This window comes from Equus przewalskii, chromosome 23 (genome assembly GCF_037783145.1).
Source record: "Equus przewalskii isolate Varuska chromosome 23, EquPr2, whole genome shotgun sequence".
NCBI lineage: Eukaryota > Metazoa > Chordata > Mammalia > Perissodactyla > Equidae > Equus > Equus przewalskii.
In genome coordinates this window covers 8,110,717-8,133,802 of record NC_091853.1, presented here as the reverse complement: position 1 = coordinate 8,133,802, position 23,086 = coordinate 8,110,717, and the positions used below count along the sequence as shown (strand labels likewise).

Here is a 23,086-nt window from a genome sequence, read left to right as displayed (position 1 = left end):
AAGTCATCAACAAAGTCCAGTTCATTTGAACTGTTCAGTGAGACAGTTGGGTCCTGGCAACTACAGAGAGGGAAATCTCACAGAGTCTTTTGGGGAAATCCCTACCCTAAGAAAATCCCTCCATGACAACACAGCGCCCCAGGAACCTTTGAGATTCTCTAAAGGCAATCTTGACACCAGTGAGAGATACTATCTTTCATGTCTTCTCTGAATGACTGAGGGATTCTGCCTCTGATATTCTCTCCTCTTCCTCATAAGAAGTTACTGACCAGAGAAACCCCCAATATGGGTGGGCTAAAGATAAAGAACTCTGGGGCTGCTTGGTCTTCCCCAGGGGCTTTAAAGATCAATGTCAGCTTTTTATTTTATCTATCTATCATCACCATCATCTATTTTAGAGGAGGTGAGGGATTATAATGAGCAGCCATCAAACAACCAATAGAGTCTAGGGATTTATGGATCTCATAAAACAAATCAGTAAAGGAACAAGCCTAAAAGTCATTTTAGCCATTTGAGGATGAGTTTAAACATCACTTAATCCTTGTAGTGGAGGAGACCCTCAGCCCTGACGCAGTACCCCCCCACCCTTTGGAGGCGTGCTGGAATCCTAATTTATCTAGTCATCACAGTCTGAGAAACAGATGAGTTATGCATTCATGATTACAAATTTAGATTATTTCTGCAAAATCATTGTTATGTGTTGTTGGGGCCTAGGGCAGGCCACCCCAAAATATCCCACAATAGCATATTGATTATTTTGAATTAAAGTTACTTGAGAAGCAAAAAGTGCATTCTGAGCCTCCTAACTCTATTCCCCCTGAAAATGGGAAATAAATCTCCTGTGTAAAGGGCATTCTCCCTGCGTCCTCATCATCACACCTAGAGATTCAGGGTCAAGAAGCCTGAATAAGCAAACCTTGTGAATTTACTACCTCAAGCCTAAACGCTGCTTAAATTCCTCACTAATTATGAACCCCAAATCTAAGCTTCTTTGTCTTGTCAATTCCTCACAAATTTACTGTATCTTTGTGTAAAAGATATACATATACTGCCTGCTTTGTTCACTCTCTGAGCATCATTTCTTTGTGATCTCGAATAGATACATATTAATCTGTTTTTTTTCCTCCTGTTAATCTAGTCTTGTGTCAGTTTTATTATTGTGTCAACCATTAAGAGCACAAGAAGGCTAGAAAGGGGATTTTCCCATGCCCAGACTGTTTTGGTGAGCCAGCAAGGAGTCCTGACTGGCTGGGGAGCTGCTTTCTCCCTGAGGCTGCTGCAGCTATGAGATCCTGGACAGCTGACACAGAAGCCAGCAAAAAAGGTAAAGCTTCTTCGCATGTCAGCCTCCCAGATCTCTGTCTGCAGAATTTGATGGGAACAAAAGTGGTGAGAGCTTCTTTTTCTCTCTCTAAATTTAGACTAGCAGGAGAAAATATTTGTGAAACTAGTTTCTTGGACTTTAGAGACTCTGGCATTTGGTAAATGAGTACTCTTTTGATTTATTTTGTTGATCCTTCCCTCCCAGAGAAGGTCTTTGCTTTCCTTCATCTCTGTCTGTTGTGTCCTTTGTCATAAAGAGGAAGAACCATAGGGCAGGACAGCAGGCACAGGCTCTTAATAAGCCTGCTAGTCAGGCCAGCCTCACAGACCGGGTTATTTCATGGTTCTTCCCAGATCAGCATCTGTTTAGACAAACTTTGCTGTGGGTCCTCTGTGTAAAAACTGCATGAGGTTTTTCCTTCTGTCTTGTTCTATGTCCTGAGCTCTTGGCTTTGTGACCAGTGAGAATATTTTCTCTGGTCTCTGCCATCTAGAAGGTGCATTTACCAGAGTGTACCTGGCAGCCAGTCAAAAGGCTGGGGTTCCAAGACACATGGTCACAAGGAGCACTCCCTTTGTCCAGGATGCCAGCTCTTAGGGGACTTTGTCATAAAGGGTCCAGTCCATAAAAGACCTTCGTTATTTCAATCTTCGTTGTTTGTTAGTGCTGGAAAAATTCCATTCCGCTAGTGCCTACCCAGTGTCACAGATTAGCAGGTCTGTGACTGGAGGTGTCCCAGGGTCTTGTGGGAGACTGGAGACACCATTTTCACTACACCATCCTTACCACCTGTGCAATGAAGTTCTTTCCTTTCTAGACTATTTTTGGGAGTGAACTTTTGGATCTTGTGAGGGCTACATCCTTTGTACTCTCTTTTGGGGACACCCTTTGCTTCCATGGTTAAGCCATAAAAAGGCTTATTGGTTTGAGTCACTATTAAGATCCTACTTGTCAATGGCCAGATGATGGATCCTTAAATTGGAAAAACTTCTAAATAGGAAATAATTTTTAGAGAGCTCATATTGGTATAATGGCTAGCCATTAAGACTTCTTTAATAAGATGGAAAGACAGAAATTAGAACAAAACTCAAGTCTACTCATACCCATTCTTGTTTGCCTTCAGACATTTATGGATATTGTAAAAAAAAATCAGGTCATTGTCTGGCACTTAAGAAGGAAAAATATATATATAACAGCTAGACTTAGGGTCTCCCTAACAAAATGAGAGAACAAAAATTTAGATAACACAAAAATCCAACATAAAATCCTCTCCTTAAAATCTGGCTCTGTGTGGCTATTTCAGCTTCCTTTCCTAGGCAATTTACAGAGGGCACTCCAGTCTAATCTCTTAGAGTATACAGGTTACTCACGTAAATGATAAAAGCCACAAAATCAATTCAGCAGTAGCACCTAGGACAGGCGGTAAAGCTCACTTTGCTGAGCTCTATAGTCAGGTTCTGCCAATTTCAGGCCTTCTTGTGCAATATACTTTGCAGATTTATCCTAGCAGCCCCTCCCAGGGAATTTATGTCCCCATGTCAAGAGCTCCTTTACCCCATTCAATGGCCTTTCTGTAATGCCCAGTCAAGAGAAAAAAATTTCACGTTGTCCCTTCCTTTACAAATCCAGACCCAACAGTTATTGACTGTTTCTCTCCAAGGGATAACTATTGCCTTCTAGCTTGTCTCATTTTGTGTCCTAAGGGCCTGGCTTAACTTTCTCCCTGCCTGGGACATGCATGCAGCTGTCTGTTCTTTCTTTTGGCTATCTTTGGGCGTGACTCTGGATCTTGGGAACGTAATAACTGTCAAGGACACCTCTTGGCTCCACGGAGTTGTTTAAAGCTGCCAGAAATATTTACTGTTTGCCTCAGCTAAAAACTGACAAGCTATTTGAAAGGATTTTTTTTAGCAGCTATATGGTCAAAAATTGACCACATTAAAAACTGATATTCAGAGCCTGATAGGAATTTTTTTTATCGGCCTTCTTCCTTAAGTTAAAATAAAACTATGTACCCAGGGGAAAGGAGCAAATTAAAACTAATGTAACTGGATGGACAGATCAACCTATAATATCATTTAAGTTACAACACAATTTCTGAGGAATTGAGAACAACTGTCCTTATCTTACAAATCTTACAAAATCTTTACATGAAAATGCAGCCATAAAGACAATTCAGATTCCACCCATTCCCTTTCACCAATTCCAAAAGCTATTTCTCTCAAAAGCTTTGTGATTTTTCCAAGAACTCTTATTTAGACCATTCTCAGTTCCTAAGTCTGAAGGAAAATTTTAAATCACATTACCCTAAAACTCCTATCAAAAAAACCCCACTTACGGCCAGCCCCAGTGGCCTAATGGTTAAGTTCAGCATGCTTTGCTTCGGTGGCCCAGGTTCGGTTCCCAGGTGTGGACCTATACCACTTGTCAGTGGCCATGCTGTGGTGGCAGCTCACAAACAAAAAGAGGAAGATTGGCAACAGATGTTAGCTCAGGGAAAATCTTCCTCAGCAAAAAAACCCCCAAAACAAACAAATGAACAAGCTTAGATTTTTTTTCTCTGTGTCCCTTAAAGTTATAAATTTTACCATGTCTTTAAAATGTAAACACTCTGTGATTAGGCATGTGTGTGGTGATGGATTGTAATTAGTCTTTTAGTGGTGAACATGATGTAATATATACAGAAATTGAAATATATAAGGATGTACACTTGAAATTTATTTTTTAAAAAAGAAGGAAGTACACTGGGAAAAAAATAATGATCTTGACAGATAGTGTCAAATTGTTTTCTAGAAATTTGCATCATTTTGTAAATAGCTACTATACCCTATACAGCGTACATAGAATGCAACATGAGAAAATTTTTGAAGAAATAATGTTTATAAACCTCTCAATTTGGTGAAAGACATAAACCTACAGATTCAAGAATATAACTGAACCCCAAACAAAATGGACTCAAAGAAACCCATGCTCAGAAACATTGAAATCAAATTGGTGAGACATTTTCATGATGAAAGCTTTAAAGCAGTCAGAGGAAAATGATGCATTACTTATAAGAGAACAATGATTTGAATGACAGTAGATTTCTCGCTAGAAACCAAGGAGGACAGATGGAAGTGACACAATACTTTTAAAGTGTTTAAAGACTTAAACTATCAATCCAGAAATCATAAACAGTCCTTGTCAGAATGGAAAAGCAAAACAAAATAGCCATGGCTGTCTACTAGAAATTCGCTTTAAATATATTAATATTCATTGCTTAAAAGACAGTTCTCAAATCATCAATCTAAGCTTTTCTCTGATGCTACAATCATATATGTTATAAGAAAAAAAAAAAACTAGAGACCAATGTCCCTTATAGACACAGATGCAAAATCTTTAACAGTATATTATCATATAAAATCCAGCATTATACAAAAAGGATAGTATACGAGGGTCAGCTGGGGTTTATGTATGAGTGCGATTTTGGTCCAATAATTGAAAATCAATGCATGTCATTCACCAATTAACCAATAAAAAATTTTAAAATCATATGGTCATCTCAAAGATGGAGAAGAATCACTGAAAATATTCAACATCATTAAAATTCATAATGAATTAAGAAATAAAGAGAACTTCCTCAATGTGATGGAAGACATATGCATCCTGATTATGGTGGTGGTGACTGTATTTGTTTTTCAAAACTAGAACTGTATCACTGGGGTGGGTAAACTTTACTGAACATAAATTATATCTCTATTAAAAAATGAAAATAAAGATGTAGGCCATTTATCTAGACATTCACACATAAAATATTAATTTAACCTCAGAATTGTAAATAAAAATTCTTGCAGTTAATATTGAATATTTCAAATGTTCTGTATGAACTTAAAATAATTGGAAAATTTCTATTCATCTTGCTGAGGAAGTGTTTTTGTTATTGTGTAACTGACCTTCTGGTGATACCAGATCGCTTATCCAATTGTCCAAGAAATGATGCAAATTCTAGCCTACTTGCTTACACTCTTTCTGCTATTTACAAAATTGACAAGTGCCAGAGGCTTTGATCAGGGAAAGAATTAAAAAATGTATTCTTAGAAAAGGGAAATGTAAAACTCCCAAAAGATAACAGCCCACAACTGCCTGAGACTAACCTGGCTAACTTAATTGGTAGAGACTAAGGTTAAAGAAAAGTTTATTTTAAATACAGGCTGCTAGAGAGGCTCTTTGCCCCAAATCTAATTCACAGCTTCTTTATCTAAGGTAAATATAAAACCTAAGTCTTCTCCAGAAATATTAACAACAACAACAACAACAAAAACTTTTAAGGAGGTAACCTTGTTCCATCTGCTAATGACACAATTATTTATAAAATAGTAAGTTTTATATTGTACCTGATTCGTGGCTGAAATTTTTAAAATAAAAGCAATCAGATCTCTCTTTGTGTCCATCTATATATATGTATGTATGTTATAGATATGGTATTTTTCTACCTCCAGATGGTATTAGCAAAATTCGTTTCTAAAGAGCTCTATTTAATTAACTTAAACACTTATATGAATTATTTTTAAATATAGTAAAAACTAACCCAAATGTTCTTCAAGTTAATGTAATATAAAATAATCTTTGGTAAATAAAACCTTGCTTAAGTTTGTTGGTTTAATTAAAATAAGCACGTTTTCAGAGATATCAGCACTGGATATAATGCAAACATGCAACTTTTATTCTATCTGGGTTATTAATCAAATAAGCTCTTATTACCTCTATTATAAAATTTGTCAGCAAAAATAATAATAATAACTTAGGATGATGCTAATTGCTTTAATGCCTTAAATTTTCATGAATAATCTAAGTATGATAGTTAAGAACAAGTAAATTATATAAATGTTAATAAAATAAAAAATTTGGGGTACAATAATTATGCTTTATGATATATGTAATTAAAAATAACTTCCCCAGGTCTTTTTGATGGTTTAAACCTTTAAACTATTACTAGGTAAGGTTAAATAGTAAAAAGTTCATGAAATATGTATATCATCTCCAGATAGGATAAAATGATAAAATATTAATTACTATATAGGGGTTTATGTTCTTTTGACATTATAGAAAATCTAAAAAATAAATTTGGGTCTGTTAATAAACATGTTTTGTGCTTTATTAAAAGATTTTACTATAAAAAAAGTTTCTGGGGCCGGCCCCATGGCTGAGTGGTAAGTTCACGTGCTCCACTTCAGAGGCCCAGGGTTTCACCGGTTCAGATCCTGGGCGTGGACATGGCACCGCTCATCAAGCCATGCTGAGGTGGCATCCCACATGCCACAACTAGAAGGACCCACAACTAAAAATACACAACTATGTACCTGGAGGCTTTGGGAGAAAAAGGAAAAATAAAATCTTTGAAAAAACTTTCTAATAATTATAAAACATGTTCATATATTTGCCAACCTAAAGAATATGGATATAACACAGTTCACAATTACTTGCTTCCTAGTTTTCACTAAAAATGAAGATTTCTAAAGGTTAAAATTCTAATTAAAATATGTAATTAAGGCTGCTAAAATTAACAGGGGAAAAATCACTGTATACGTGAAAATCAGATGTCTGTTTTTAAAAGAAAAGATATAAGGAATGGGGATACGTTTTGTTGAAAATAATAATAATGATAATTTTGTCCCAAAATAAAGCTGGTTATTTCTGAATTAAAAAAATAGAAAGAGAAAAGAAAACTTACCTTGTGTGGTCAAGTTAGTTAATGTTAAATTGTTATTTTAAGAATTTTAAAAAATAAGTTTTAATATCAGTAGTGTATATATATAAAACTAAAACTTAATTTTATTTTCATCTCTTAAGAGAACACATTTTCTTGGAATATTGGTCTACTCCTGACAAGAGATTATCAAGTATTTTTCCTTACCTTTTCATATTTTATCAAAACTATTTCCTGTGCCTTATGTTAAAAGCTGAGGCTTTTCTATTAAAAAGAGCTAAGGTTTTACAGCCATGTAACCTTATTTGTCTTTGAAATATTTTTATCACTTTGGTTAAATAGATAACTAAGTATTATTTAATAATGATATGTGATCCCTATTTAGGCAAATGTTTTAAAATATCTTTGATAATTTTTACAAATTTCCCCAAATCAAATTCTAAATGAAGTCTTTTTGACCTCTAGCTAACTTTGGGATTTTTCAGAGGATCCCTGAAACATCTCAGAGGATTTGTTCTCTTTCTTTATAAAAAGAAGGCTAATAAACCAATTGATATGTTAAATTACATGGGAAAGATTATCAAATAAGAAATAACATTGTCTTCTTTATGTTGTGTCTATATAAGTTTGTGTTACAAGAGTTCCAAAAATTACATGAAACTTCTGGAAGTCTAATATGTTCTGGTATAAAATGTTATCTGTCATCAAAATTGAGGCTCTCCCTAAATATCAGGAAAGCACTTTAGCTGACTTTCATGCAAAGGCAGCAATAACAGAATCTATAAAGGTTATGATACATGTGGATAAAGTCTATTCTGCTTCTGCCGAAAAAACTTGACCCCTCATTGCAAAACTTTGCCATCCTGATGTCCTTGTAACATAGCAACAGTCTGCTCCTAAATCAGAGAAATTAAGATAGGTAAACAATGACTGTAAATTAAACAAACAGGGCTATGGGAAACCCATGACAGCTGCTTGGTTCTTCTCAGTTCCCTGGCAAACCACAATTTTTGGTTTTTACCATCCTTCACCCATTATAGGAAAAACTATTTCTGTCCCAAGAGGTCTCAGAATTCCTCCTTCTGGGTTCTTTGATCATCTGCAGCTGGACTTCATTCAACTGTCACTTAGTATGAGTTGTCAATATATTCTTGTTATTGTATGTATGTTTTCTGCATGGGTTAAAGCCTTTCCTTGCCACAAAGCTGATGCCCTAACAATAGCAAAGAAAACTGTTATAAAAATGTCTTTCCCCCTTGGAGTATACTTTCCACAGTCTCCAGTGATCAAGGCACACACTTCACTTGGAAAAATCATACAAGCCTTAGCAGCACCTTTGCAAACTTCTTGAAACTATCACTGTCCCTATCACCCTCAATCAGCAGGCAAAGTTGAGAGAAGTAATGGAAAAACTGGATTCAAACAGAACAAGAATTAATTACTATGAGACTGAATGAACTGATGAAGATAATTATAATTTTTGTGACTTTTTGTCTAAAATATTAGTTATTTTAATCTTTTGTTTTTCCAGATTTAAGGAACCTTTTCTTCTTCTTTTCTCTTAAGCTATCTGTGACTTACAGCAATTCAGTAAATTGTATCTTTGTAAGAATAATTGAAACAGGTCCCTCTAGAATTCAGAAACTCTCAGTGACTGTTCTTATTTTCATGACAGTATATTTATTTGCATAAGGTCAATAGGAATCAGTTCTTCTTGTAAAAGGACACAATTGGAAACATTGGTTATATTACCAAGGCTTTGACTGGAATGTCGTGTTTGAAGGAGACAGGTGTAAAATCAAATATGACTAAATAACCTTAAGGAATTAAGGTTGCCTCTATGAAGTCAATAAAGCCCCTTGAAAAAACAGCCTGGTACCTTACTAATAGGGTTCCTGACAGCCTAACCAGGTGAGTAATGAAGGTCACTTTCTGGCAGGTGCCAAGACCTCAAGATATGTTGGGAGCTTCAAGAGCAGAGAAATTTACATAAATCTATAGGTATTGCTGGTGGAATATTTGGCTTGGCTTCTTAGCCTCAAGAGGCTATGAAATGTTCAATCTGGAGATTCCTTATGAGAAGTTCCAGCAAAGCAAATTTAAAAGAGCCTATATGATCACTCACTATTCTTGCTATACTTATATAAATAACTAAGCCAAGTTTGTTGGAACTAGACTTATTTGGCAAACAAATTAGTCTTAATTGACTATCTTTGATAGAAATAAGGTGATTTTAGAGAGAAAAATTACATTTGACTGGAAACTATAATACACACTTGTATTAGATTCTAGTGCTGCTAATTTTCCTTGAAGTTTTGTTATTTGCCTAAAAACTGAACTAGATCCTAAATTATTCTAATTTCCTCAAATACGTGGTCACAACTCTACAAACTAACATTTTCAACTTTTTCTCCCACTTTTGACTTGGAATCATTAAGAACTAAAGCTGCCCTTTTTTTCTGAAGCCCTGCAAACTGAAGCTTGACAACTTGATATAAACTTAAGAGACATTCATGCCTGTTGCAGTGTAAGCCACTCAGAAAGCTACCTGAACACCTGATGACATTATCAGAGACATTTCAAACTGCAAAAGATGCTTCAACTCTGACATCTAGGACTGCCCTCTAGGCTCAAAAACTAGTTTATGATTTTCTCCAAACAGTAACCACTGTTTTTCTTTGTTTACATAGAAATGCCTCTTATTAAATACCTGATTTCTTCTGCTGTAGACCTAACTTTGGGAGCTCACCAGCATCACTGCCTCCTGAAATGAGATACAACTGTTTCACTGAACTGAGCTATTTTCAAGACTAAAAGATTAATTCAACAAAATAATGGAGCAATTTACTAGCTCAACTTTTAACGTGTGAAACTTCCAGGGAAGTTTCAGAGGAGGGAACTGTGGGAGCCCAGGGCAACCACCCCCAAATATCCCACAATAGCATATTGATTATTTTAATTAAAGTTACTTGAGAAGCAAAAAGGGCATTCTGACCCTCCTGTCTCTATTCCCTGTGAAAGCAGGAAATAAATCTTGAAAGGTCCTCTCCCTGCATCCTTATCACGAGAGCTAGGGAATTCCAGCTAAGAAGCCTACATAAATCAATTTTGCTAATTTACTACCTCAAGCCTAAACTCTGCTTAAATTCTTCACTGATTACATACTCCAAATCTAAGTTTCTTTGTCCTGTCAATTCTTTACAAATTTACTATTTCTTTGTGTAAAAGATATTTATATTGCCTGCTTTGTTCACTCTGTGAGCATTATTTCTTTGTGACCTCTAATAGGTACATCTTAAACTGTTTTTTTTCTCCTGTTTATCTAGCCTTGTGTCAATTTTATTATTAGTCCAGCTATAAGAACACAAGAAGGGAAGAAAGGGGATTTTCTCCCCATCCCAACAGTGTTATCTCAGAAAAAGCCTTAATTCCAAGCTAATAAATCAAACAGTCAATATAAAAAGCACTTGTGAGTTACCTGCTACAAATCTTTTGATAACACATGGTGAAATTTAGAAGTTGGGCTATCCTAAACCAGTAGAAAACTATTTCAAGGAAGTAGGCAGAAAAATTCCTCAGTTCTGTGAAGTCATGTAAATGTCAAGCCTTGGTCTTGTTGATCTAGTCCTTTGGCATTTTCTCCCATACCTGCATGTGGTTACTCTCTCAAATGGATCACCATCGCCTTCTTGGCCATTAAAATCAATGTAATGAGGCAAGAACAACGACGTTTACATTTTACAACTAAAGAGAGTATTGATACACTTTTTCCTGTGACTAGCATTTGCACCCCCATCTCAGGTCTTCCCCAGGATATATTGCTCCATTGTAGGCGTATACCCTCTACTGAAATTACTCCTGTGCTTCTTTGCCTCCCTCACTGGTCCACGTCCTTTTTAGACAGTGCCTGTCTCCCGGTGCTTATCTTGGATAGGACTCCACCAGAAAACATATACATGAGAGAGGGATTTGCGTTCACGGATAGTCTCATGAGCAACACCTCTGAGGAAATTAGGGCAGTAGGATTGGGCAGACAGAAGAGTTGAAATGTGAAACAGTTACAACAAAGGCCTCATAAGATCCCATGGACGCCTTGGCTAACTCTAACGCTTGAATGACACCTTCAGAATCCTCCTACTTTGAAGCAAGGGGACTGGGTCTTTATTGCTCAACCACTAGTCCTTGTATGCAGACATGACCTCGGGCAAGGAAGTTTTCATAGGCTGAGGGCAGTTCCCAGAGAATGACTCAGCTGAGAGCTGTCAGCGGCTGCCAATACTCTCAAAAGCTGGAAATAATGAGTGTGCTTCAATTCTGAATGCAGGGATCTGGGTGGCATGCCACAGTACCCACTACACTGCTCAAAAAATGTTGTTAAATAAGTGACATTATAGTCTAGTCATTTCTCCAAGTAACTGGTGTTTTTTATTTCACATATGTAAGTGGAATATTTTAACCAATTGAGGATGTATCACCCATGGTTGTTAGTTTAGAAGCATCACTTTTAGGTGCTAGTTATATAGCTACGAGGTTTTGGCACAAATTTTATTTGCCATAAGATTCATTTCATTTATCCAGTGTGATCTGCTTGAAGAGACACTGAGACTTGAGTTAGAAGACCTGGGTTCTTTTTTTTTTTTTTTTTTTGAGGAAGATTAGCCATGAGCCAACTACTGCCAGTCCTCCTCTGTTTTGCTGAGGAAGCCTGGCCCTGAGCTAACATCTGTGCCCATCTTTCTCTACTTTATAGGTGGGACGCCTACCACATCATGGCATGCCAAGCAGTGCCATGTCCACACCTGGGATCTGAACCAGCGAACCCTGGGCCGCTGAAGTGGAACGTGTGAACTTAACTGCTGTGCCACCGGGCCGGCCCCAAGACCTGGGGTCTTATTAGAACTCTGCCACTTACTATAGGACAAGTCATTTTACTTTGTTCTCAGTTTTCTCACCTGTAAATTGGCAAAAAATGATATTCTGGCTGACTCTTTCACAGGGTTGTAGTGCACAGCAATAAAAAGGATTCTTGTCAAAGCCCTTTGTAAATAGCTGGTGAAAAAGGGCCTGAGGAAGCTGTGGGAGTCCTTGGTTGGCTAAAGAGTCCCAGTTAGCATGAGGAGCCCCAGACTTTAAGGGCAGTGTGGATAGTACACAGAGGAATAGGGGCAAGATTGTAAAGGGAAGGGATGAAGAAGAAAGGTGGAATCTTCCTGAGGTGCCAAAAACCACCTCTCTACTTCACCATTGCAACTCAGGTTGGCTCAACTGAAATAAATTCAGAACAAAACACAAGAGACAGACAAATCAGTCACTGAATTATATACATTAAGTAAATCTTTATGTATTTTAGAACTTGTTTCTCACTCCCTCTCCCCACCAGGTAGAGGCTGTAGCAATCATATTACTGGAAGGAAAGCAAAACCACTGTATTTGTTTAGTTCTGGGGGATCTTGGATACAATATAGTATCTATCACTTCAACAACACTTTGACTCAACTTGTTCAAACGAAAGCAAGTGGGTGTTCATTTCTAAGTCTCTCTTTATCTTTCTCTCTCTCTCTTTTTGTTGTGGTTGCTTTGGTCTCATTTTTAATCTCTCCCCATTACAGCCCTCTCTCAGTCCCTGTCCTGAAAGTAAGTGATCACCCTTCAGGTCAGGGTAGAGTTAGTGTGGACTTTCCCAGACCCTTCTCACAGCAGTGGAAAGGTTTCCTTTGAATTTTAAACTTCTTAAACCCTGATGGCAAACCCTCGGTTTTGGTTTAAAACTGGAGGAAAATGTCATGTGGTCAACTCCAGGAGGTGTGGTTGGTTTATCTCTAACCAGAGACATTTCCCGACTGGTTGCCCACTTGAGGCTAGTTTTCCCTTCTACCCAGAGGTTTTCTGTTGCATGTTGTGCTCTTCTCTCTCTCTTCTTCCTTTGAACAATCCATGCATTCTTCTATCTATCTGCCTCCCTTCTGGTTAACAAGCCAGCTTGGGTTGCATTGCATATTTCATATTCCCTTCTGCAGCCTCATTGATGAGCTGAATGTAGATAAACTCTCCCTTCAATTTCAATGCCTTGTTCCTGGGACTCACACTTTTTCTGGCATGGTCTCCATCTCTGGGAGCTGGTGATTGACCAGGATAATTTCAACAAAGCAGCAGGGTAGATCAGGGTCAGGCCCTGCTTTGTGCTTCCTGTTATTTCAAGATTTATGGGTTGGATGATCTGGCACTCAAGTCTGGCCTTGCCAATAGCATATTTCTTTTCATCTATAAGACACCCTAGAAGGAGATCACATCAATGCCAGGGAAACGTGACATTACTTGGACTATGACATATCTGGTGTCTATACAAATGCTTTTTTCCCTGTGTAGCCAGATAACTACTCCCCCTACCCCTCAGATTTCTTAAAAGAAATGAGGTTACAGGGGCTGGCCCCGTGGCCGAGTGGTTAAGTTCGTGCGCTCCGCTGCAGGCGGCCCAGTGTTTCGTTGGTTCGAATCCTGGGTGCGGACATGGGACTGCTCACCAAACCACGCTGAGGCAGCATCCCACATGCCACAACTAGAAGGACCCACAACGAAGAATATACAACTATGTACTGGGGAGCTTTGGGGGGAAAAGGAAAAAAATAAAATCTTCAAAAAAAAAAAAAAAAAAAGAAATGAGATTACATATTGTTTGATGGTGTATGAATATAATGGAAGCATTTTTCTCATGGAAGGCTACCCTGACCTACCAAGGGTATTCTGGGTACCCTTCTTATGCACTTTAATGGCATCATATACTTTCCCTTGTATTTTCTGTATCTTTCTCTCCTACTACATACCATGAAGTAAAAAAAAATCTCTTGTTCATCATTGTATCTCCAGAGTCCGGAACACAGAAGTGTCAATATATATTTGTTCACTAATTAACTGAACTTTGGAAAGTGTGGATCCTCTTCCCATTTCCTCATAAGGAAGAGGATTGGCAATATCTGCTTTTCTGGGTGCTATCTACCCAGGGCTGTGTGGCCTGTTGAGAGGCAGTGCTGAGGGTAAGTGGATATTGGGTTCTTAGATGTGATTTTTGCCTCTCCATCACTTCTGTCCATCCATACCATCCTCCTTGCTGTACCTAGAACTTGTCAGGCACAGTCTTCTCCATGGGGGAAGCATGGTTGGCAATGGGTAAAGATGATCAGGAGGACATAGCAAGCTGCTGATAAATGTGTCTTTTTCTTCCTGCCTACTCATGTCCATTAACATGGTAAGCATGTGTGCTTAGTGGTGTTTCCATGCTGTCAAGATCCTTTCTAAGCCTCTATTCTTTCCTTCTTCTGTCTCCCCATAAACACCTTTCTAGCCTTCTCTCCTGCCAGTTAAAAAGCTAGTACATCGTACATAACCTACTGTAAATGATCGCTAGTATGTGACTTTTAAAGCTGATTTAGATTAGCATGCACCCTCTTCATAATTTTTTGTCTTTAAGCTCTATCTCCTCAACATATCGTGAGCTCCTTGAAAGCACGGCTCTTCCTCATGCTCTCCCTTTCTCTCTGACTCTGATATGTAGGATAGATACCTTCTATGTAGCAAGATTTTAATCAATATTTGTTGGGTGGAATTGAAATTTAGGTGGTTAGAGATCCAGGTTTTGATGGGTAGATGCTTGATACCATCACCTTTTGTCTTCACTGGGTCAGGGCTTCTAGCCAAGCACATTCTCTTCCTAGCTCTTTGTCTGACTAACTCATCTTAAAAATACCTTCCTCTGAGTAGTCCTCCAGGGTGATGCAAATCTGGGTTAGGTATTCTTCCCATGTGGTTTTATAGCAGCTTTTACCCTCCCATATCATAGGAATGTAGAATAATTCTATCATATTGTAATTGTTTAATTTGTCTTTTTCTCCCATGAGACCAAATGCCTTGTACAAGCCTTCTCTTCTTTGTGGTCAGATTTGTTTGAGTGGTGCTGTCCAAGAGAATTTCCAGTGATGATGGAAATTCTCTATTCTGCACTGTCCGGTAAGGTAGCCACTAACCAGACGTGGCTATTGGACACTTGAAATGTAACAGTGTGAATGAGGAACTACATTAATTGTATTTAATTTTAATTAATCGATATTTAAATTTAAATAGCCTCATGTCACTAATGGTTACAGTATTGAACGGTACAATTAGAAGTTTGTCTATTTCTATTATTTTTTCCAAAGAACAAACTTTTGGCTATGTTGATTCTCTATTTTGTTTCTTTCTTTTCTATTTCAATCAATTCTGCTCTTATCTTTATCATTTCCTTCTACTTTTTTCATTTTTGCTTTTGTTTTCCCTCTTGTTCTTTTTCTAACTTTTTTTTTTTTTAAAGATTTTATTTTTCCTTTTTCTCCCCAAAGACCCCCGGTACATAGTTGTATATTCTTCGTTGTGGGTCCTTCCAGTTGTGGCATGTGGGACGCTGCCTCAGCGTGGTCTGATGAGCAGTGCCATGTCCGTGCCCAGGGTTCGAACCAACGAAACACTGGGCTGCCTGCAGTGGAGCGCACGAACTTAACCCCTCGGCCACGGGGCCAGCCCCTTTTTCTAACTTCTTAACTTGGAAGCTTATGTCATCAGTTTTAACATTTCTTCTTTCTAATGTAAGCACTCAAAGCTGCAAATTTTCCTCGAAGTGTTGCTTTTTTATATTTCACAAATTTAACCTATAGTATTTTAAATCAATTTTATTGAGATTTAATTTCCATACCTTAAAGTGCAGCTCTTTAAGAGGACAGTTACAGGAGTTTCTGTTAAGGTATTCAGCTATTTAACCACTACCACAATTAAAATAAGGACTTTTTCCATCACCCTGAAACGTATCTTTATGTCCCTTTGCAGTCATTTCCTGTCCTATTAATCTATTGTCACTATAGATTAGTTTTGCCTTTTGTAGAATTTCACACAAATGGAAACAAATTCAGATACTCTTTGCCTCTGTTTCTTTAGTTCAGCAGAGTGTTTTTGAGAGTTATCCATGTTGTTGTAGGTAACAATAATTACTTCCTTTTCTTACAGATTAGTATTCTGTGGGATGGATAGATCACAATAAATGGATAATTGTTTATCCATTTATTTCTTGATGAATGTTTGGGCTGCTTTCAGCTTTTGGCTATTATGAGTAGAGCTTCCATGAACATACACATACAGGTTTTTGTGTGGAACTATGTTTTCATTTTTCTTGGGGAATTACTTAGGTGTGGAATTGTTGGGTCATATGGTGAATATAAGTTTAACTTTAGAAGAAATGGCCCAAGAGTTTTAAAAAAATGGTTGTATCATTTTCAATTTCTATCAGTAATATGAGAGTTTCAGTTGCTCCACATCCTCATCAATACTTGTTACTGTTAGTCTTTTAAATCTTAGCCATTCTAGTGGGTGTCAAGTGATATCTAACTGTGGTTTTATGTTGCAGTTCCCCAATGACTAGTGATGTTGAGCAACTTTTCATGTGCTTATCAGACATTTGTGTAATTTTTGTGATAGGACTTTTCAAATATTTTGCCCATTTAAAAAATTGGGTTGATTATCCTCTTAGTATTCAGTTCTAAGAGCTCTTTATATATTCTGGATACAAATTTTTTTGTCAGTTTTATATATTGCAAATATTTTCTCCTTGTCTGTGGCTTTCCTCCCAGTCTGCTTTTTTGAAGAGCAGAAGATTTTAATTTCAGTTAAGTTCAGTTTATCTACTTCTGTCTTTTATGGTTTGTGCTTTCTGTGTTCTATGTAAGAAAACTGTCTATCCAAAGGTCATAAGGATTTGTTCTTCTATATTTTCCTCTAGAAGTTTTATAGTTTTAGCTTTTGTGCTTAGGTCTATGATCCATTTTGAGTTATTTTATTTTTTTTAAAGATTGGCACCTGAGCTAACATCTGTTGCCAATCTTCTTTTTTTCTTTTCCTTTTTCTCCCCAAAGCCCCCCAGTACATAGTTGTATATTCTAGTTTTAGGTCCTTCTAATTGTGCAGTGTGGGACGCCGCCTCAGTATGGCCTGATGAGTGGTGTCACGTTCGCACCCAGGATACGAACCAGCGAAACCCTGGGCCACCGAAGTGGAATGTGCGTACTTAACCATTTGGCCATGGAGCCGGCCCCTGAGTTATTTTTTGTGTGTGGTATGAAAGGGTCAAAGTTTACTTTTTTCCAAATGAATATCAGTTGTTCCAGCACCATTTTATGACTTTCCTTCCCCAGTGAATTATCATGGCACTTTTGTCGAAAATAAATGGATCACTTGTATGTGGATAATGTGATGCGTCTATCTTTGTGTTGTCCATTCTGTTCTGTTGGTCTTACGTGTACTTCATGCCAACACAACACTGTCTTGATTACTGTAGTTTTGCATTGTCCTGAAGTCATATAGTAGAAGTCCTCCAGTATTGTTCTTCTTTTGTAAAACTTGGCCATCCTAGGTCTTTTACATTTCTATATAAATTTCAGAATTAGTTTTGTCAATTTCTATGAAAACATGATCTGGGATTTTGGAATTGCATTGAATCTACAGATAAGTTTGAGGAGAATGAAATCTTAATGATATTGAGAATTCTAACCCGTGAACATGGTATATATCTCCATTTATTTAGATATTTAAAAAATTCAACAGTGTTTTATAGCTTCCAGTGTACAGGTCTTGCATATATTTTGTTAAATTTATTCCTACGGATTTCATATTATTTCATTCTATTGTAAATATTTTTCCTTAATTTCAGTTTTAATTGTTGTCACTTAGACATACAATTGGTTTCTGCATGTTGTCTTTTGTATCCTGTGATATTGCTAAATCCACTTCATAGTTCTAGTGACCCTTTCTGTTCCTCTATAGAGGGCTTAGGATATTCTATGTTCACAAACAAGTTGTCTAAAAATAAAGACAATTTTACTACATCATTTCCAATATATATGATTTTATTGTTTTTCTTGCATTGTTGCATGGGCTAGGAACCTCTACTACAATACTGAATAGAAACTATAGGGACCAACAACATTACTGTCTTCTCAGTCTTAGGGGGGAAAATTTAGTCTTTCAATATTAATTGTGGTACTAGCTGTAGGTTTCTTATAGATGCTTATTATCAGGTTGAGGAAGTTAACTCATTCCTCGTTTGCTGAGAGGTTTTATCATGAATGGGTGTTGAATTTTGGTAAGTGCTTTTTCTGCACCTTTGAGATAAACGTGGTTTTTCTTAATCTCTTAACATGGCTAATTATATTAACTGATATTTGAATGTTAACTCAACCTTTCATTTCTGAGATAAACCTCACTTTGGTGTTTATTATGGTGTATTGCTCTTTTTATGTATGGCTGGATTTGTTATGCTAAGGTTTTGTTAAAGAGTTTTGCATTTTTGTTGAGGAGCAAAATTGATTTGTATTTTTTTGTTGTTGTAGTGAGTGTGTCTGGTTTTGGTATCAGGTTAATGTTGACCTCATGAAAGGCATTGGGAATTATTCCCTTCTCTATTTTTTGAAAGGGTTTCTGTAAAACTAGTATTTTTTTCTTCCTCAAATATTTTAATATAATTCATCAGTGAACCTGCCTGGACTTGGAGTTTTCTTTGTGGGAAGGTTTTTTGTTTTTTAATGAATTCAATTCATTGCTATATAGAATCATTAAAGTTTTGTGTTTTTGCTTTTTTTGGGTTAGTTTGCTAACTTGTGTCTTTCAACAAATTTGTCCTTTCCATCTAATATGTTGAAATTATTGGTATAAACTTGTTCAGAATCTTCCCTTATCATCTTTTTAATATCTGTTGGCTCTGTTTTGAATCCACTCATTATTTCTATTGGTAATTTTTGTCTCTTTTCCCTTAATCACCTAGTTAGAAATTTATCAATTGTATTGTCTTTTCAAAGAACCAACTTTCTTTTTCATTGATTTTTCCTTATTGTTTGTCCAGTTTCTATGTTATTGACTTCTGTATATATATTTATTATTTCACTCTTTTGTATACCTTGGGGTTAATCTGCCCTTCCTTTTTAGCTTTTTAAGGCTGAAGCTCAGATAATTGATTTTAGAACTTTCTTGAATTTTCACAGAATTATTTAGAGCTATAAATTCCCTCTAAGTACTGTCTTGTCTGTATCCCCAAAATTTTATGATGTTTTAATTTTTATTTAATTTTAAATATTTCTAATTTCCCTTGCGATTTCTTTTTTGACCCATGAGTTATTTAGATGTGCATCTTTTAATTTCCAAATATACATTATTTTACAGATTTCTTTTAGCTATTGATCTCTATATTTGTCATTTCTAACATAATTTCTATTGTTTCAACTCTTCTAAATTTATCAAGACTTGTTTTATGGATGAACATATGGTCTGTTTTAGTTATTGTTATGTGTATATCTGAAAAGAATATGTGTTCTGCTGTTGTCAGAATAGGTCTCTCTGCTGCTGTCTGCAAATATCAATTAGATTAAGTTGGTTGATAGAGCTGTTAAATTCTTCTATATCTTTAGTGATTTTCTGTCTACTTGTTCTATAATTTACTAAGAAAGAAGTATCGAAATCTCTAATTATATTTGTGGACTTACATATTTCTCCTTGCAGTTCTGCCATTTTTGTTTCATATATTTTGAAGCTCTGTTATTAAGTCTAGACTTAGGATTGTTATGTCTTTTTAATAAGTCAACTCTTTTATCATTATGCAATGCCGTTCTTTGTTTCTGGTAACATTCTTTATTTTCATATCAGTTTGTGTGATATTAATAAAAGAACTTTAGCTTTCTTACAGCTAATGTTTTTAATGATATCTTTTCATCCTTTTGCTTTTAACTTGTCTGTATCTTTAAAGTTAAACTGTTTCTCATAGATAGCATAAGGTGAGCCTTGCTTTTTACCTAGTCTGACAATCTGTGCCTTTTAAGTGGAGTGTTAACTTTACAGTTTTTGTAAATAGCAATGTGGTTAGATATAAATCTATCATATTGCTATTTGTTTTCTATTTGTCTTATCTGTTTGTTATTACTTTTTTCCTCTCTCCTACCATACATTAGATTAGTTGAGCATTTTTAAGTATTCTTGTTATCTCCACTACTTGCTTCTTAGCTATATCTGTTTCAGGTGGTTGCTATGGGGTTTCAATTTGTATCTTTAACTCAGCACAATGTATCTTCAGAAAGTATTTTATCTCTTCATATATAACATAAAAAAATCTTTTAGCAGTATGCATTCATTTACTCTTTTGTTTTTTGCAGTATTGTTGTTATATAATTGACTTCTGTATGTTATAAAAACCATAATACTTTCATATTATTTTTGCTTTAACAGTCAATTATCTTTGAAAGAAATGAAAAAGCAAGAGAGTTTTTATATTTATCATTTCCAAGTATCTTCATTCCTTTGTGTAGATGAAACTTTCCATCTGGTATACTTTTCTTTCAGTCTGAAGAGTTTCCTATAGTATGTTTTCTGGCATAGATTTGCCAGTGACAGAGTCCCTCAGCTTTTGTTTGTCTGCATAATTCTTTATCTCCTTTCATTTGAAGGATATTTTTTATGGATAAAGATTCATATTGATATATATTTTTTTTCTTTCAACACTTTAAAGATTTCATTCCCCTGTAGTCTGGTGTACATTATTCTGACACTCTCAGTCATTCTTATATTTGTAATGTCATGTCATATGATATAACATATATTTTTTCTGGCTGCTTTTAAGATTTTTTCTTCATGACTTTTTTTTTCTTTTTCTTTTTTTAAAGATTGGCACCTGGGCTAACAACTGTTGCCAATCTTTTCTATTTTTTTTTTTTTCTTTGCTTTATCTCCCCAACCCCCCCCCGGTACACAGTTGTATATCTTAGTTGCACGTCCTTCTAGTTGTGGGATGTGGGACGCCACCTCAATGTGGCCTGACGAGCAGTGCCATGTCGGCGCCCAGGATCCGAACCCTGGGCCGCTGCAGCGGAGCACGTGAACTTAACCACCCGGCCATGGAGCCGGCCCCCACGACTTTTTTTAAAGCAATTTTATTACAATATACCATGTCAGATTTTATTTGCTTATATCCTGCTTGTGTTTAATTGAGTTTCTTGGGTCTGTGTGCTTATAATTTTCATCAAATTTGGAAAATGTTGAACCATTATTTCTTCAAATATTTTTTTCAACCTCACATCTTTCTCTTCTCCTTCTGGGGCTCTAATTATACTTCTGTTAGATTGCTTGATATTGTCCCACAGATCCTTGAGGCTTTGTTAAGTTTTTCCATCTTTTGTCTCCTTGTGCTTCAGTTTGGACGGTTTCTATTGCATATATTCAAGGTCACTGATTCTTTTGCCGTGTCTAATTTTCTGTCAATTCCATTCAGTGAAGTTTTCAATTTAGATATTGCATTTTTTATTTCTTGAAGTTCCGTTTGGTTCTTTTTTTAAAATATTCCGTTTCCACTCCCATGTTTGTGTTCTCCTTCATGCCCTCGAGCATATTTTTAATAGTTGTTTAAATGTGCTTGGTTGCTAATTTTTCATACTATCACTTCTTAGCTGTTTTTAGTAACTTATTTTTCTCCTGGTTGTGGATCACATTTTCTTGCTATTTGCATGCCAAGTAATTTTAAGTAACTTTTATGAGATGCTGGGCTTTGTGATTGTTACATTGTTCTGTCTGTATTTGACTGTAGTTCTTTAAAGAATGTTGGAAAAATACCGTCAAGCAAAGTTACTTGTGGATCAACTTCTTCACTTTGAAGTTTTCTTAAACTTTGGGAAAGTTTAAAGTAGCTTTTGTTAATTCAAACATTCCTTCACCTTATGAGAACTCTGAGAATTTTTCATCTTGGAGCTCTCCTATAATTATTGCCCAGCCTCATGGCATTTCACATTATGCATACATTGCTTACTATTTAGCAGTGGACTAAAGGGGACTACTATGCATATTTCTAGAGCTTTTTCTATGCATCTCTTCCTTTTCTCCAGTACTCTGTCTTGAAAAATGTAATCTCTTTAGCATCCCTATCTCTAGCCAGAGCTCCTTTCTCTGTCTCTTCAACTCACCGAGGCAACTGGTCTTTGCTTGGGTTCTCCTTCTCCGCACTATAGTCTGGAAATTCCTCCAAGCAGAAAGCCAGGGTAAGCACAGGGTTCTCCTAGCTTAATTCCTTTCTATGAGGAATCACAGTTCTGTGTTACCTGTTGTACAGTTTCTTAAAACATTGTTTCATATATTTTGTCCAGTTTTACAAAAGTTTATAGTAGGAGGACAAATTTGGTTCTACTTATTTCATCATGGCAAAAGTGGAAGTCATGATCTGTAGTATTTTTTTGGTGAGGAAAATTTGCCCTGAGCTAACATCCATTGCCAAGCCTCTTCTTCTTCTTCTTCTTTTTTTTTTTTTGCATGAAGAGCGTAGCCCTGAGCCAAGATCTGTGTCAATACTCCTCTATTTTTTGTATGTGGGATGCCTCCACAGCATGGCTGACAAGTAGAGTAGGTCCATGCCTGGGATCTGAACCCTCAAACCCGGGCTCCCAAAGCAGAGCATACAGAACTTTAACCACTCAGCCACAAGGCTGGCACCTGTAGTATTTTCACTATTGTTTAGTTTTAAACATTTTAAAATTTCTATTATGATTTATTTTAGCCCATGAATTATTCACAACTGAGTTTTAAAATTTCCAAAAGGTATGAGAGTTTTAAACATTTTTGTACTAATTTCTAACTTAATTGCATTATGTCCTGAAGATGTATTCTATATAACAAAAAATATCTGAAATGTTTTGGAATTTGACATATTGCTTGTTATTTTATAAATATTTCATGTGTATGTGAGCAGAAAGCTATTTTCTAATTGCTGGGGACTGGTTCTGTATATGTCCATTAAATCAATCTTGTTAACTGTGTTCAAGTCTTTTATATCTTTATTAATTTTTTATCTGCTTTGCTATTTATTAAAGAGAGAAGCATATTGAAATCTAATACTGGGATGGTTGTCAATTTCTCTTTATAGTTCTATCAATTTTTGCTTTATGTATTTTGACACAAAAAAATGAAGTATAAATTATGCACAGTAAAGTGCACCAATCTTAAATGTATAGTCCAAAGAATTTTTATACACACACACA

The 23,086-nt window shown here is 36.2% G+C and overlaps 1 protein-coding gene across 1 annotated transcript in view; it reads left to right on the top strand.

Moving 5' to 3' along the window:
- Positions 1–1,153: 1,153 nt before the first annotated feature.
- TNFSF4 (TNF superfamily member 4) overlaps positions 1,154–23,086 on the top strand; it is a 127,934-nt gene continuing 106,001 nt past the window's right edge. Inside the window, exon 1 of the mRNA XM_070590891.1 lies at positions 1,154–1,324. The gene's annotated coding sequence lies outside the window, so the exon portion shown is untranslated. The remainder of the gene's footprint in view (positions 1,325–23,086) is intronic.